General features: G+C 39.4%; 1 pseudogene; it reads left to right on the top strand.

Annotated features, from left to right (window-relative positions):
- The first annotated feature begins 498 nt into the window (after window positions 1-498).
- On the top strand, window positions 499-14,776 carry LOC143386358 (LIM/homeobox protein Lhx9-like; annotated as a pseudogene).
- The last annotated feature ends 1,771 nt before the right edge of the window (window positions 14,777-16,547 follow it).

The following is a 16,547-nucleotide window of genomic DNA, read 5'->3' as shown; positions in this document are numbered from 1 at the left end:
AACCCAACCTACAGGCACTGGGAACTTGCAAGCAGCCAGGGGCCGCTGAAAATAGCACTTCGTCTTCTTTCTTTGTGTTCAAAACTATTTTCTTTCTTCACCAGATTTTTGTTTTCCTCCCCACCCCCCCACCCCCCCACCCCCCCACCCCCCCCACCCCCCACCCCCCCCACCCCCACCCCCGCTGCAGTTGTTTCCCATTAGTAACTCGATCTCTCGGAGCAGTAAGATTCGCCTTCGCCTTTCCCCTCCGCCCATGTTTGTTTGTTTTCTCCACATCTCCTTCAGGGAGACGCCAGAGTCCCCCCACCCCGCCTATTTTTTCCCCCTCTTTCCCTCTGCAAGTAGGCCTATTTTCACTTTGTCTGACTCTTTCTTCTTTGTTCTCTGCCTCTTGCCCTCTGTCCCCTCGCACCTCTGCGTTCCAACATCGCGCAGCCCTCTGTGGTCCCTTTTGCCCCAGCACTCAGATGAGCTGAGAACCCCAGGTGTGTGTTTATGGAAATAGTGGGGTGCCGAGCAGAAGACAATTCGTGTCCTTTCCGCCCCCCAGCCATGCTCTTCCATGGGATCTCCGGAGGCCACATCCAAGGCATCATGGAGGAGATGGAGCGCAGATCCAAGACCTAGGCCCGTCTGGCTAAAGGCACTCAGCTCAATGGCCTCAACGCGGTAAGAAACTGCCCCTCGGTGGCGGTAGCCGAGCGCCCCTGCGCGCTCGGTTAAAAGGAACTTCCATTCCCTGGCCTGGCGAGATTGGGAATGGTGCGTCTTAGGGACATCTTGTTGAAGATCTCTGGGTTTTCACTGGTCTACCTAGCTCTGCCGGGATAAGAAAATTCCCATTCTGACTTGAAATGCCTTTACTACTAAACCCCAAGCTCATTTCCCTCTGTCGCAGCTGCTCCCGAGCAAGTAGGGCGGTCAGGAGTGGAAGGAGAGGGGCGTCCTCTTCTGCAAACTACAAACTCCTTTCTCTAGTCTCCCTGAATTCCCGGGCGCCTCCCCAGCGAGGATCCCACAGCCCCCAGGGCAAATGGCGCAGGCAATAGTCAGACCGCTTGCTGCCAGGCGTCCCGGCGAAGAAGGAGCCCGGGTGAGCTTAGTCTCTGGACCAGAGACAGACCTTTGGAGTATACTCAGAAGCGACAGGTCCCTTTCCAATTCTCAGTACTCTCAGGGTTTGGCACCCCAAACCCAGAGATTTTTGTCTTCGGCATCCTGGCTCAGTTCCTCTATCCATGCAGAACTGCATTTGGTTCTCAGGTGGGCGGGTGTCGTGTGTAGGGGAAAATTTAAAAATGCAGAGGAGAGAGGCACCCAGTCCAAAAGCAAGAACTTTCTAACCCTTAAACGAAGTGATCAAATACCACTGTTATTATTATTGGTAATGATAAAAGTCATGTTCTCTTAAAAAATACCAGTAATCTAAGTGTTTCCCTTTCCCATTTATAAACCGAAGAAAGAAAACTTACTTTAAGTCTCCGGAAATGATTCCAGCCAAACTGTGCTGTGTAGACCTTCTTGTATCACACCGAGAATTGTAGCTAAAACTTCCCCAGGAGACTGACTGCTCATGCCCGGCCAGTGGTGTTTTTGATCGCATCAAATAGCCGAGTGTGTGCATTTGTCTACATTTGCAACACTAACTCAGTGCAGTCCCCAAATTGGAGTAAAGGGGGAAACTTTATTTTTCCGGAAAAATATCATGTGGAAGTCCAATTCATTTCTGCTAGTATTGAGGAAAAGATCCAGATATAACTCTTTTTTCCTTCTGTGGTTATTCTATTTAAAACTAAAAAGCAGTAACCAAACCCGAGGCTAGGCTCCTCAAGGTGAGCTTAACACCTTGGTTATCTGAGTTAGATCCAGGTGGGAAGCTTAATTTGAGCACCAGATTTTCAGGACAAAGTTCTCTTGTGTTTATGCTGATGCCAGGGAAAGAGGGATTGTGTATAGGAAACTGGACATTGGTCCTTCTTTAGGAACAGTCACTTCACACTCTTAGCAGGAACAGGACCAAACATTCTGAAAATGGAGAAACAGCAGGATCTGCTAAATATATCCCAACCAAAACAGAACTGACCAATTTAACAGCCCGGGTATTATATTCTCTCCCTGGCTTTTGATTTCAATGTTAAGTCTGTACAAATTTAGAGAAACTGAATAGCAATATTATTGTTTTGTGCAAACACAATCTGTGCTAGTTTAAATTTCCTCTTCACTTCCTAATTATAAGTTCTGTTTGATTTTTTTTTTGTATTTTCGAAAGCCACTTTGTAATTATCTCTAATTTGACAACACTCACCAAACTATAGTAAATAGGCTCTCTGTTCTTTTAAAGCTAGGATTGGGATGGTTGGTATGTCTTTAGTTTTGTAACAGTAGGAGGACCAATGCCAGTTCATGCCAACTTGGAAGATAACTGAGCTGCAAAGGTAGAAATTGCAAATGTTTTTCCCAACTTTTGCCGTTGAGCTGTGGCCCCTGACCCTAGCCTCTCTCCGGCACTCTGCACTCGCTTGCGCCCTGGATTCGCGCAGCCTAACGGGGAATCCCGCATGGTGCGGTGACGCCAGGCGCTCTCCTCAGCCTTGTGTGTGCTTGCTTTGCAGGGCATGCCCCCTCTCAGTCCCGAGAAGCCGGCTTTGAGTGCTGGCTGCGGTGGCAAGATCTCAGACAGGTACTACCTACTGGCCGTGGACAAACAGTGGCACCTGAGGTGCCTGAAGTGCTGTGAATGTAAACTAGCTCTGGAATCTGAGCTCACCTGCTTCCCCAAGGACGGTAGCATTTACTGCAAAGAGGATTACTACAGGTACTCCCCGCAAGTACACCTTCCTGACACCAAGTACGGCTGGCTGGCGAGGGGCGGGGTCACCTGCTGGATTCTGGAGTCCCCTCTTCATCCTCCACATTTTGCCCCTTCAGGGTACTGTTATCTTTCTCCAGACCCGGGGGAATTTACAGCATATGCCTTTAAGCTGCACTTCCCTGGATGTCTGGTGAGGATGGATGACAATAGACACCTAAGGTCTAGCTAGAGCAGTTATCAGTGACTACCATGCACTCCCTTCTCTTCCCAGATCTGTTGACAGAACAGGGAAAAATCTGGGATAGAGTGAATGGGCTGGTCTCAGTTAATTATCTGAGACTTGAGTGGTTTTGTTTTTTTGTTTATTTGTTGTTGTTTTCGATTTTTTCCGCTTACTACAAACTGAGTAACTTGGTGCCTTGGAACTGAACTGGTGGCCCTGGAAGCAGCAATTGGATAGGTGGCAGATGACCTTGTAAATGACTATGAAAAAGAATAAACCCCACTGCCAAAACCCAAGTCATTCAGTTGCCGAGTTCCCTTTATGGCTATTTAACACTAGACTAGAGAGAAAACTCAGCATCAGGCATGCTTATTGATTCTTTCTAGTTGTTTCTGAATTGGAAAAGACAGAACTATGTATAGGTAACCTAGCTCAACACTTAGCAGATGGGAGGTGGTTAAAGAAGAATAACCTTTCTCTACAAAATTGTCATTTCCTGAGGCTGGCTGTATGTTTTCAGGCACGCTCAAATGTGCAGGCATAATAATAATACCTTCATTCAAGACTATTTTGTAGTCAATGAAGCTGTTCACTTGGATTTGCAATTTAATATTCTTTCAAAGTGCTGTGAACTAGCTACTGCAGGTTTTTGTTTGCTCTCTCTTTTTAGATGCAGAGAAAGAAACTGAAGCTTAGTACCCAATTTTCTGACTTTAATATATCAGTCTTTGTCCTGGTTCACCAGAACCAGAACAGGTAAATGAGCAAATAAATTGATGTCGGAAGTGGGCCCAGTGACTTGTCCTACTGGAGCCCTCCCAACTCTCAGTCTTTGGCTACTGCAGCCAAACCCAGGTATTGCATGTGGAAGTGGCTTGTCCTTAGATCAACAAGTACCCTGACCCCTCTGTTTCCTTCCAGAAGGTTCTCTGTGCAGAGATGTGCCCGCTGCCACCTTGGCATTTCTGCCTCTGAGATGGTCATGCACGCCTGAGACTCTGTCTACCACCTGAGCTGCTTCACCTGTTCTACCTGCAACAAGACTCTGACCACAGGCGACCATTTCAGCATGAAGGACAGCCTGGTGTACTGCCGCGCCCACTTCGAGACCCTCTTGCAAGGGGAGTATCCTCCACAGATGAGCTAAACGGAGCTGGCGGCCAAGAGTGGCGGCTTGGCCCTGCCTTACTTCAATGGCACCGGCACAGTGCAGAAGGGGCGGCCTTGGAAGAGGAAGAGCCCAGCGCTGGGAGTAGACATCATCAATTACAACTCAGGTGGGCCGGCATCCTTACACAGTGAAGCTCAGGTCACCAGGTTGTCAGGAGGATTTAATAAGGCCCCTTCCCTTTTCAAGATCTGCCTGCAAAGAGGGTACTTTGTCCAAAATGCCCGTGTTCTCAATACAACTTCCTCTCAATCTGAAGGAAGAAAAAAAGGGAGAGAGGAAGAAGGAAGGAAGAGTAAAGGAGTGGGAGAAGAGACACAACACTTTATTAAGGCTGCAGCAAAAAAAAAAAAAAAACACATTTATAACTATGGGGCTATAGTGATTTCCCCCCAAACAGGCAGAACCAAATCCTTGTTGCCCATTAGTTAATGAGCCCATTAGTTTCTGGCTCCCAGTTGGAGCAAAACAGCCCCAAGGCAATTCCTTTGTGGAAGCCAAATTATAGATCATGGATGAGGTTTTCTTAAATACTGAAGGCGGGGAGGGACCCAAAACTTCAGAGCCTAACCCCAGTCTGTCTAGAGGGGGCAGAGGCTGTGGTCACCAGCCCAAACTCAATCAGCAACACAGTTGGCAAGTGTTGAAAAACTGAATCCCTGATTTTGGCAAAAAGCAGCTGTAGGGGTAGGAAGCACTCTCCATGGCTGAGCTGGCCTGAGCCTCTGGTAGGTCAGGGTATTCATCCAGCCTACTCATTTCCTGTGTGATAGACCAGCCAGATATCCAGACCCCAGACCCCTGCCAAATGAAAGAAGCTCCAGGGCAGGCCCACTGGGGAGGCTTAGTAGTATCTCAGGCTGCTCCTTTGTTCTCCACCAGCCCCCCCTCTTAATTAAAAACAAAGTGCAGGCAACAGGCTGAGAGCACACTTTCCTCCATGCTTTAGGGGCATGCCTATCATTTATCAGTCTGTCTCACACACATACATCAGTGTCCCATTTTTGGTAGCCTTTCCCCATCCTCCATCCCCCAGGTGACTATGTTGACAGGACTGGAAGACCATTATCTTACACTGAGTATCACAGAAACTCCTCTCGTGAGTCCCAAATGCTGGGAAAAGGGATTCCAGAAAGTCCTGGCTCAGTTTGGGGGAGTTTAATGACCTTGACTCTCTGACTTTGCTTTTCCTTGACCCTGGCCCTGGCCCAGGCCCAGGCCCAAACCTGTCTGGGAATCTTGGCAAGCAGGAGTCTCAGAACAGGGGAAACCATTCTCCTGGGAGGAATCTTGGGAACCACCTAACTGTGGCAACTCTATAATCACGACCACCCCAGATACCCTGGCAAACCATGAAGCAAAATCACACCTGTTTTTTCTCTTCCAGCCCTTATATCTGGTGTGATGCTTGATGTTGTTGCTTAATGATAAAGGAATGATGCTCAGCCAGTTAGGTGGTTTGTTTAAGGTCACACAGCCAGTGTGAACATGGGAACTAGTAGAGTTTGCAGAGGAAGCCACATGGGATTAGCAGGCATTCTTTCAGCTCTCTCCTAGCTTCTCTCTTGGGGTTTCCCTCCCAACTGCAGAGGAGAAATGTTTTTGGGCAGGTGCAGTGGGTGTCATCTCAGGGATAAGGAGAATGCAGAGCCCATCCAAGCTGCTTTTGTCCCTAGCGGGACAGTGGGTCTGTGGACCAAGGCAAAAGGGCTGGCAGTCTCCCGGGACTCTTTTCACCAAGGTTGTTTTGCATGAGGAATGTGGGCATAATACTAGGTTTCGGCAATCTTTGGCAGACACAGCCCACAGCACCCTTGCTCTGGCCCCTGCTGCGCTGGGGCAGAGGTTTTGATTAGGGGCCACTTTGCCTGGTGCACACACTTCATGTCCTTTGATGCGTGGTCCCTGGGGCAGGACAGGCAAGGCACTAATTGTTCTTTATTAATTGAAGATGACATTGGAATCTCAAGCCACTCACCAAGGCCTTAATGCCCTAATTAGAGAGAGAAGAGAGAGAGAGAGAGAGAGAGAGAGAGAGAGAGAGAGAGAGAGAGGCGCTGTGGGGTGGTGGGGGGCAGCTAGAGGAGAGAGAGATGGACTCATACATAAATAGCTGGTCCCTTGGACAGAGGAAATCTCTCAGCCTGATAAAAGTACAGAAGGGTGGAGATTTCTAGCTAAACTTTGGGCAAGTCTGGCTTTTCTCTAGTTTATTTAATCTAATTAGCTAAATTTGATTTTGCCTTGAATCTTACTTTATGTTGAAAGATCCAAGAAACTTTAGGAACAATAGAATTTAGCTTCTCTTACTTCTCTGAAGAGAATTAGAATACATATATATTTCCTAAGAAGAACGAAAACCTTTCTGAACTAATTAGATCTTTAGTTTGCAAATTAGTGCTGGTATACATTGTTGAGAAAGTTGACAGTCTTACTCATGAAAGAGAAAATTTGCTCAGACCCACTAACCTGAAGAGTTTGTGCATCACTCACTCAACTATATCCACTCCATCTTTACTGGACTTTTTCCAAGAGATGTGAGTAAATAGTATACATTCATTAAAATTAGTTAGAAATAAATCTAGAGGAATTTTAAGATGCCTGATCAGACATTACCCACTCAACACACACACAAAATTTAAAATAGTATTTATGAATCTAGTGCCAGTTTGTTACAAAACTAGGGAAAGAAACCCCTTAGTAAGTTAAAATTATGTGAAAATGTAGAAAATAAAACAGACCCCACAGTTTTAACTCACTATTTTATTCTCCTTTGAATTTTAGATCCCCATTTCTGCTTAATTATAAACAAGCCTAATTCAGGGCAACGTTGATATGAAATGCAATATAATTTAGAGATATGTTTTCAAAAATATGTATGCAAAACATATTTATCATTCAGAGATTCTTAAAGAAGATATGAAACTTGCAGAGGTCAGTTAGTTCTTGACATAAGACAAAGTCCTTTTAATGAGACTTTTCCTAATTTAGTTTATTCTTCTTTGTGCAAATTAATTGGGCAGATATTTTTGAAGGAGACATGGAACATTTATCTGGAAAACTGGATTGGAATAAAGTCCTCCAGGGGTGAGAAGAATTAGTTTAGGATAGACAGGTCCTGTTTGGGTAATTTATCATTAATGAAGAGACTCATTTCTTGGTCACTCCTTAGAAACTCTTTTCCTTAGGTTCTTTCTACCTAAACTTCTGAAGTTCCTGATTGTTATTAAATTAGCCTGGCACTGACCCCTAGTGGTCTCTCAGGAATCAGTTAATTCTCAGAAGGCTACAAACCTTCAGAAGAACATAAACTTACTTGATGTAAGTGACCATCTCATAAGTGACTGAAAATAAAATATTTATATCTTCTCATAAATGTTAGCAATTCTGGATGTGTATTTACAGGTGGAAGTTTGAGGCAATTTTTAATCCAGAGAGGAAGGAAAATACCCCTAAAACTTTAGAAACAGGCTATGGGGGGAACCCATTCATTTGCAATTTACATAATATATTTGTAGTTAAATGCAAATAATTTATGGAAATGAACTGAATTACTCCGTGGAAAAATATATTTCTCTATTAAGTTGTATATGTAAGTGAAAACATAGTCATATGAAAGTTGTATGTGGTAATATATGTTGAAGAAAGACCTGACAACCTATCTTTTTTATACCCTGAATTGTATATTTCATGTGAAAACAAGCTCTACAATTATAATTAATGCACTAAAATGCTCTGTTGAGTTTTAAATCAGCAATAATGGACACAGAGTACATATTCAGGAAAGCAATTTCATCAAATATTACTGCAATTATTTTTAATAAAATTCATTTTAAAGACTAGTGATTGTATAGCTAAACTGGGAATCATATTTGTTTCTAAGAAATATTACCATGTTGGAGGAGGAATGGATAAAGGAATTATTTAAACACCAATTTAAGGCTTCTGTCCCAAGTGTAATTTTCAATTTGATGTGTCATTCAGGAAAAGTTACTCACGATAGGAATGAAATTCTTATTTGAAGAAGCCATGGATGATATTGTGTCCCTCTTTGTCCATTTTGTTGTGGGTACATTTATAATCTGGCTGTGAAATATGGCTCAGTTTACTGAAGATAAGTATGGTTTTATAGTAGGTCATGAGTTGCTGTTTCATCCATTTGAGGATATAAAGGTACAACTCTATAGACTATTTGAAGCTGACATATCCCCACTGGGCTGAAATAGGGTAAAATGTAAAGTATATTCTCTCTGCTATCTCTGGGTATATGTTACCATTTCTGGCAGGCTTAAGAAGTTTATGTTTTACATTTGAATGTATATATCAGAGTTGCATTCCATCCAGATAATTTTGATTTTGCATTTGCTTGAAATTTTATTGATGAACAAAGCATTTTAAATTTTGATTGAATCTTGTTGAGTTTCTATCCCACTGTGTGACTCGGGAGTTCCAGAAGTGAATGTGAGACAGTCTTTTCCCAAAAAGAACTCACCTGTGATTTGCAGAGTGTGTCTTCCCATGTATATATCTCATGGAAGTACAAGTCTAGGATACATTGGTTCCTGCTTAGTCTTATTACATCAGGGATAATTTCTTGTCAAATGAGATTTGTACGCAGCTGGTCTCTGTTGATGACTGTTCAACTTGATATTTTCAAATGTGCTAGATATTGTTTTAAAAAAAGTAGTTCTAACCAGAGCAAGCAGGCAGATAACATTTTGGAAAGCTGAAGGAAAAAAAAAACTAGTATAAAGAGATGCCTCACTTTTTTTTGTTTTTGTGGGTACTGGAGATTTTTGGAAGGATTCTGGTACTCCCCACCCCCTTCAATTTTTTTTTCTCTTCTGAGTGACATGATCAGGTTGATTTTTAAATAATGCATTAAAATGCAGAATGATGAAATTTGAATATGTATCAGATACATACATGAAATAAGGGCTTAAGGAAAAAAATTACCATGTGCTTGAATTTGCAAATTTGGCTGAATCTGTAAATATTTAGCAAAATGTTTTCATTCTGCAGTCGTATTTCCTATACAGAGCCAGCAGGTTTTTGGAATGACCTTTTAAGTGTGCAGCTTTACATCCTGGGAATGATGACTTTTTAGCTGGTTTCAAAGACTGATTTGTTTTGCCCTTGGTGCCAAAAAGAGCTTCCCAAGGGAAGAGAAGATGCCACCCTCTCTCTGCCAGCCCAGCCAGTGGTACACATCACATCCCACACACACACATCCAGAGCACAAGGAACCAAGATGTGAGATTGGAAATATGCACTATCAGTGCCTCTCAGCTGTGAGCTGTGGGGCATGCTTCAGGCATAAACTGAGTGAGGAGAAGGCTGGGCTCATTTTCTTTCAGAAATATTTATTAGAATAACTCCAACGGTACAGTATTTTCTTCCTAGCATAGCTTTATGCTAATCAGTTATAGGTGAAAGCCCTCAAACATAATATTCTTAGGATTACATAAAAAGTTTGCAAATATTTATTTTCTAACATCTCCCCATTTTAACCACTTTCCTCTTCCCCATTTAGAAAGCTCTAGGAATATGAAAAAATTTAAAAATTATAAGTGACTTAAATTCTTTCTTAGTTGGTGGGTTCTCAGAAAACTTCAGACTTGATGGGTGAAATACTTGTTTTCCATGTCTTTTATGATAAAAAGCTGTGCCTTCACATAATTACATGTCTTTGCAGAAAGAAACAAAAAATGTAGAGTCTCAAATTGTCCAGTCTTGAAGATATAGATGTGGGCAGTGAGGTGCTGGTATATGTAAATATGTTTCTTCCCTTTGCTCTTGTCTCTCTCTCCTGTGCCCTACTTAGGGTTTATTCATTTCCCCAAAGGTTTTTACCAACCATCAAGCAAAAGGGAGGATTTATCTAATATTTTTTCCTCTTAGGTAAATTTTTATTTTGTCCACATTAACAGACAAATTTGGCTGATGGTAGCAATTAAGTTCTTTCTTTTTGTCTAGAGATTGTTCATAATTGAGTTGACAGCCATTTTCTTGGTCACTTTATTATCATAACAGTGTCATTAGCCCACCGTCATTTCCATTAATGCAGGAGTTTGCACTGAATAGTTGTTTTCCCCTGTTACTGTAACAGGTTGTAATGAGAATGAGGCAGACCACTTGGACTGGGACCAGCAGCCTTATCCACCTTCTCAGAAGACCAAGCGCATGCGAACTTCCTTCAAGCACCACCAGCTCCGGACCATGAAATCCTACTTTGCCATCAACCACAATCCGGATGCCAAGGACCTCAAGCAACTTGCTCAGAAAACAAGCCTGACCAAAAGAGTTTTGCAGGTAAGACACTTCCATCATTGGCTTTGCATACATCTCCCATCCCCTTGCCAGTAAATAGTTCTCTTCCCCGCTTGGCTTGATGTGGCTATTTCCTACTCTGCTTCTTCTTAGTTTATCTTAGTTATTTCCCTAGAGGGTAAACTGAGACTTGCAGGGGCTTCCTGGAGGGTACTCAAAGAGAGATCCAGGGTCTTACAAGATGCAACCACGTTCTCCCTACAGATAGGTAGATGGGTCTCCAAAACCAGCTCAGCTTGCCTCACTCCTGTGCAAATGCAAGTGTTGTCATTTTCATAAGACATGGCTCTGGAGATTTCCATTCATGTTAGGCTCAGTGCGCTGATTTGTGAGGAATCTGCTAGCACTGTCCTACTCCATTGAGTTCTTGGCAGCCTCTCTCACATTACAACTTTCCAAATTCAGGCAGGCTTTTCCCCCAACTGCCCAAAAGCTAAAAGTTATGCTAGTATCTCAGCAAATATTGGAGCAAATATTTTTTTTTTCATTTTAACAAACCATTATTTTTTTAATAATAATTAGTTCTGCTAATTGCTTCCTCAAATTCATCATGGTAAGAATATAAGGCTATGAAATTATAATGGGTTGCCGTGAGTCTCCTGTGATCTTCTCTCATTTCTCAGTGATGAATAGCAGACAGTTTTAATTCTGGTACATAGTCTCTGGCTGTTTGGGGTCTGTGGCCCTGGAAGAGTTTTTCCTATGTGAAAAATACTTACTGGAAGTCAGACTCAGGGATATCTTAAACTCTATTTCAAATGACGTTCACTTCCTATGAGTGGTTCTTACTTTGCAGTAGTTTTAGCAGACCTGCTTCTCCTCATTCTCATAAGACAACAGTCGAGGAATGAGGGCATATCTTCCCTGATTTATCTCTGTGCTTTCGTTACATGGTATCTCCATGTGAGCATCAGTTGTCCCAAGTGGCATTGGTTAATGCTGGGAGGAGACACATGCAGTAGAGAGAACTATAGTATTTTGAGTTACTGTCTTACGAAAGAATGAGGGAAAAAAAGAAAGCACCCTTTCCCTCTCAAGAAAAATAAACAATTATATTTAAAGGAAATATATCAGGAAAAAAAGAGATAAAAGATAAAAGTTAAAACAAAAAAGGAGAGAAAGAAAGAGAGAGAGAAAATATATATATATATATATATATATATATATATATATATATATATATATATATATATATATAAACATCGGTAAAGAAATCAATTGGGATTGGTTTGCAGGTTTGGTTCCAAAACGCACGAGCCAAATTCAGAAGGAACCTTTTGCGGTAGGAGAATGGGGGTGTTGATAAAGCTGATGGCACGTTGCTTCCGGCCCCGCCCTCAGCAGACCTGACCAATCCCACTATCACTGTAGTGACATCTGTGACCTCTAACATGGACAGCCACGAATCCGGGAGCCCCTCACAAACTACCTTAGCGAACCTTTTCTAACATTGTTTTTTTTTTCTTTTTAAATTCTTCCTCTTCTTCTTCTTATTCTAATTATTATTATTTTATTATTTACAAGCCCTTTTTTTTTCTTCCTTCTAACCCACAAAATATTTGGGGAATAAAAATAACAGCTTGGTGTGTAGCATCTGCAGCCACTTGGCAAGTGAGTTTACAGTATTGTCTCCTTTAAGTGAACATATTTTGTCTACAAAGTATATTTGGATTTTTTTTTCCTTTAAGCAATTAGGTCTTTCAATTGGTAAGGGGAGCTTTTGAATCATTCTAATAAGTGCCTCTTAAAATTGTATGTTACTTATTTCCAGAATCTCGAAGAAAAAAGTTTAGAGTGATATTATGTGGGTAAATAATCATATTCCTGCCTAAGTGATTAGGTTAAAAATGAACCAGGTAATTAATTAGTTATTTTTAAAATCTTGCAATTGTATATGTGATTATGAAATTTTGAAAACTTCACATTTTTAAAATTTTATAACTGAAAGAATTATTGAGTATTGCTATTTCTTACCTGAACTCTTGATTCAAATAAGGAATATGATTAAGCAAAAGCATTAATAAGAGCAATTTTAAATAGCATTGATTAGTTAGGTGGGAAATTACTCCACGAATGTGACTTTTCCTTCTTGTAGGGATGTACCACCTAAAAACCTTCTTACTTAGTTCTTTGTTTCTTCAATATTTGAAAAATACCTAAACTCCCTGTAAAACTCCTATGAAAATTCCACATAGAATTTGAAATTCTATTCTTTTGATCTCCGAAAGCTAAAAGAAAAATCAACTGACAACAGTAAACACAACTCTGAAAATATTCTTTCTACCTTACCTTTTTTCCTAGGGAAAATGGAAATAAGCAAAATATGATTTTTTAAGAAGTCAAAAAATTGGTATGATTTAATTAATATCTCTATGAATTGGCTTCAGTTGTACCATGATATTGTATCTGGCATTGTTTATGAATAATGCTTAAAAAAACTCAGTAAATTTAACACCAACAATGAGAATTCTTTGGTTTTGTTTTGCTTTATTTTATTTTTGCATAGTTTGATTACTTTATCTCTCTCTCTCTCACTCACACACACACACACACACACACACACACACACACACACAAACTTTTCTGGCATTAGAGATTTGAAATTAGTAGTCTTAAAGTAGATAAACTCAGAAGCCTTGTGGATGCTGATCTGAATATATTTCCTAGTTTACAGTAGCTTTTTATTTTCCTTTAATTTAAGGTAAAATCTTAATGGTCTGGGCAGTGGTGAATGTTCATCTATATGCTTCTGTTGTAGTTAAATACCAATTAGATTGTGGATTTCCTAAAAAAATAAAAAAGAAGTCAAGATATATGTCTTGCTTTAGTGGATTGTTAAGAATAACTTTGCACATATTTTCCACTTTTTGGACCCCTTAAATCTCCCCTGGTGGTCTGAGTTGCTGTTTAATAGATTTTAAAGGTGTCCTTCTGGCTGTATAAATGTGTGGTTACATATTGACAGTTCACTGCCCACATTAAAGTGCATTATTGTAACTTTTGCTCAGGGTCTTTAGAAAATTAGCACAGAGAGTAGCTTATTTTTTAAAAAAAGATGATGGAAGATAAGTTAACACTGTAACAGAAGAAAGGTGTGATATCCATTATATATTTAGCAAGTGTGGTTATCATCTTATATGGAGCTTAAATCTTGACTTTTCATATTTCTATTACATTTTGGGCATTTACCACTAACCAGACCAAACAACCTTGGTAAGGCTGAGATCTTATTAATACAATTTTACAGGTAAAATATTGATACTTATAAATTTTCTTCTTTGACAGAACAATATATGATACTCTAGATCTACTTTATTAAGTAGACTAATTATAACTCAGTTCTCCTATGTGCCTTATGATATAACTTAGAAGTAAGTTTGTGAAAAATCAGGATTATATGTGTTGTTTGTTAAATTAACTGTTTTAAGCCCTTTTGACACCTCACTAGTTTTGTACTGTTTTACCTCTTATTTCTGAAACTCTTTTTATGGTGTATCCTGTTAGAGGGGACAAACATGTCATAGAAAGCAGTTGTGCACTCTTTCAAATATAGTTGATAAATTCAATAATCTTATATATTGAGCTTCGTGTTTATAGTACAGTAAGTGGTCTAGCAAACTTGTCCATGTTTCTTTGTTTATTGATAAATGCATTGTATAGAAACTATTTCCCCTAAATATTTATGGACCAAACAATTGTGATATATCCTATTAAATTTGTGTGAATAAACCATTTTGAATCTAAGGAGTTTTATTTCCCATAAGTTTTATTTAAGTTTACCTGTTCTAGTGTGTTTTCAATATCTGTATGTAAAAGGCATTAAAATGGTAGTGGAAAAATTTTTAAATATTCAAATATACAACTAGTTTTTAAATTTTCAAACTTCTGATTCATATTAAATGCACACACCATTGCATATGCAGTGTAAATCAATCTTGAAGTACCTTTAAATATATGTGCTTATAATACAAGTAATGCCCCATGGATTTAACTCAGTCCAATTTTCAGAATAAAAAAATTAGCAGATAAAGTAACTGCATGAAAAGAAACCTTAAATATGATTAAGATTTAATGTTAGGTCTATTGAGCACAAATGGATATTTGTAAATCTAAATAGAAATTGCAGACCCCTAAAAGCCAAGTTGCTCTGTAGTTAATAAATTGTCGCTATGATTTTTCTCAGGGAGAACAAATCTTGGGGCATTACAGCCAAACATCCCGACGTTTGAAAATTCCCTAAAGTATTAAAAGAAGGGGAAAAGTTTGATCGGAAATCCACTGCAGTGAAGACAAAGACACTATTAGGTTATGATAATCATACTTTTAAAAACTTAATGAGCCAAGAGAGAGAGAGAGAGAGAGAGAGAGAGAGAGAGAGAGAGACATAAATGTCATTTATTGAATGTTAACAAAACTTCTGTTCTTTATGATGTCTAACACATATGAAGGCTTAAAATTATGTGATTTAAAAACACTAGATAAACCTGTATTAACCAGAGCAACCTGGCAGTAATATGCCCACCCCATATTGGAAGAAAATTATTATTGAAAAAATTCCCACACATTTGTCGAGCATAGTTCAAGATAATTATGATATTACAAACAAAGGAGCAAGTGGGAAGTAAAACACATATTTAGAAATGAGGTTTTTTTAATTGTTAAAGAGAGTATTTGAAGAAAGAATTTTTTAAACTATTCCTATTTAGTTGTAAATCCAAAGCATATGTTAAACAAATTAACATATAAAATACTTTCCAGAAAATTTTTCATTATGATGAAATTTTTATTATATACAAATGAACCCTATGTAAATGATGTAACATTTTACAAAAAACAGACATTAAATATTTCACTTACATATATTCTCAGAATTTTGAATGTTTTCTTAAATGCTTTCACTTCCTGAATACTAAAAAAGAAAATAATTTAAGAGAAACAGTGACTTACAACAACTACTACTACTACTACTAGTACTACTACTACTACTAATAATAATAATAAAGCAATGCACCATGACAAGCAGACTATTTTGAGTGATCATGAAACATGTTGGTTTTGTCAGCAACTTGAATGTTTATGCCTCATTGAAACCTCACCTATGGCTCTAGCAACCTAGATAGATTTCCCAACACATTTTCAGCCAGTTAATTCAAAATTTTATCCTATAAGCTTTGCCTTCTTTCCCTGCTCTGTCACCTATAGCAGTTTCATTTAGAAATATTTTGGAAACTTGCCTGGTTTTACAGACCTTTAAATATTTGTCTCGAATGTGAAATTCGGGAACAGACCAAAGAAGGAAAGAACATAACTGAAATTAGACATCTGAAAAAAATAATACAAATTTGAAACAGGCACATTTTTAAAAGGGAAGGAAAGGAGCACTAATTATGTGAGTGGGAAAAGAAAAGAGCATGTGATGCCGAGTTGGGAGTTGTATCATGCTTTCCCATGATGCTCAGCAGTCTTTGGGGCTGGGCACTTGCAAATGCCAACTAATTGTTTGGCATGGAATGGGAGAATGTGGGCTTGTTTGATGCGGACAGGGTACCAAGTTTTTATGGCTTCTACCTCTGCAATTCGTGGGTTAGTCTAACTTCTGGTAAATTGATCTTGGGCACCAAAAGCTTTATTCAGAGTTGGTGTCTGTGACCTTTGGTTGAATAGTCATTTTAATGCTGACTTAAAAAATATATAGGTTTTTGATACCTCAAATAAGAATAAAACTTCATAATAAAGAAACCAAAGCAAATATCCTTAAAATTTTGAAGACTTTTCATCACCTAAAACCTAAATAGCTTTATTGAACAAAATCCCAGTGAAATCCGCTGTATATTCTTTGGAGTCAATTTTTTTTTATTAGACATATAAAAATCTCATCTCATTTTCTATTGTAGTGTGCCTTCAAAGGGCATTGTGATGGAAAGTGTTAGAAATGGGAAGTTCTGAAATTGAAATTTGGAGTCATGACATTCTAGGTACTTAAAGAGAATTTTGGGGATAATATTGTTGTT

Source organism: Callospermophilus lateralis, unplaced genomic scaffold (genome assembly GCF_048772815.1).
Source record: "Callospermophilus lateralis isolate mCalLat2 unplaced genomic scaffold, mCalLat2.hap1 Scaffold_109, whole genome shotgun sequence".
NCBI lineage: Eukaryota > Metazoa > Chordata > Mammalia > Rodentia > Sciuridae > Callospermophilus > Callospermophilus lateralis.
The sequence above is the reverse complement of the archived record's forward strand: the minus strand, read 5'-3'. Positions and strand labels throughout refer to the sequence as shown.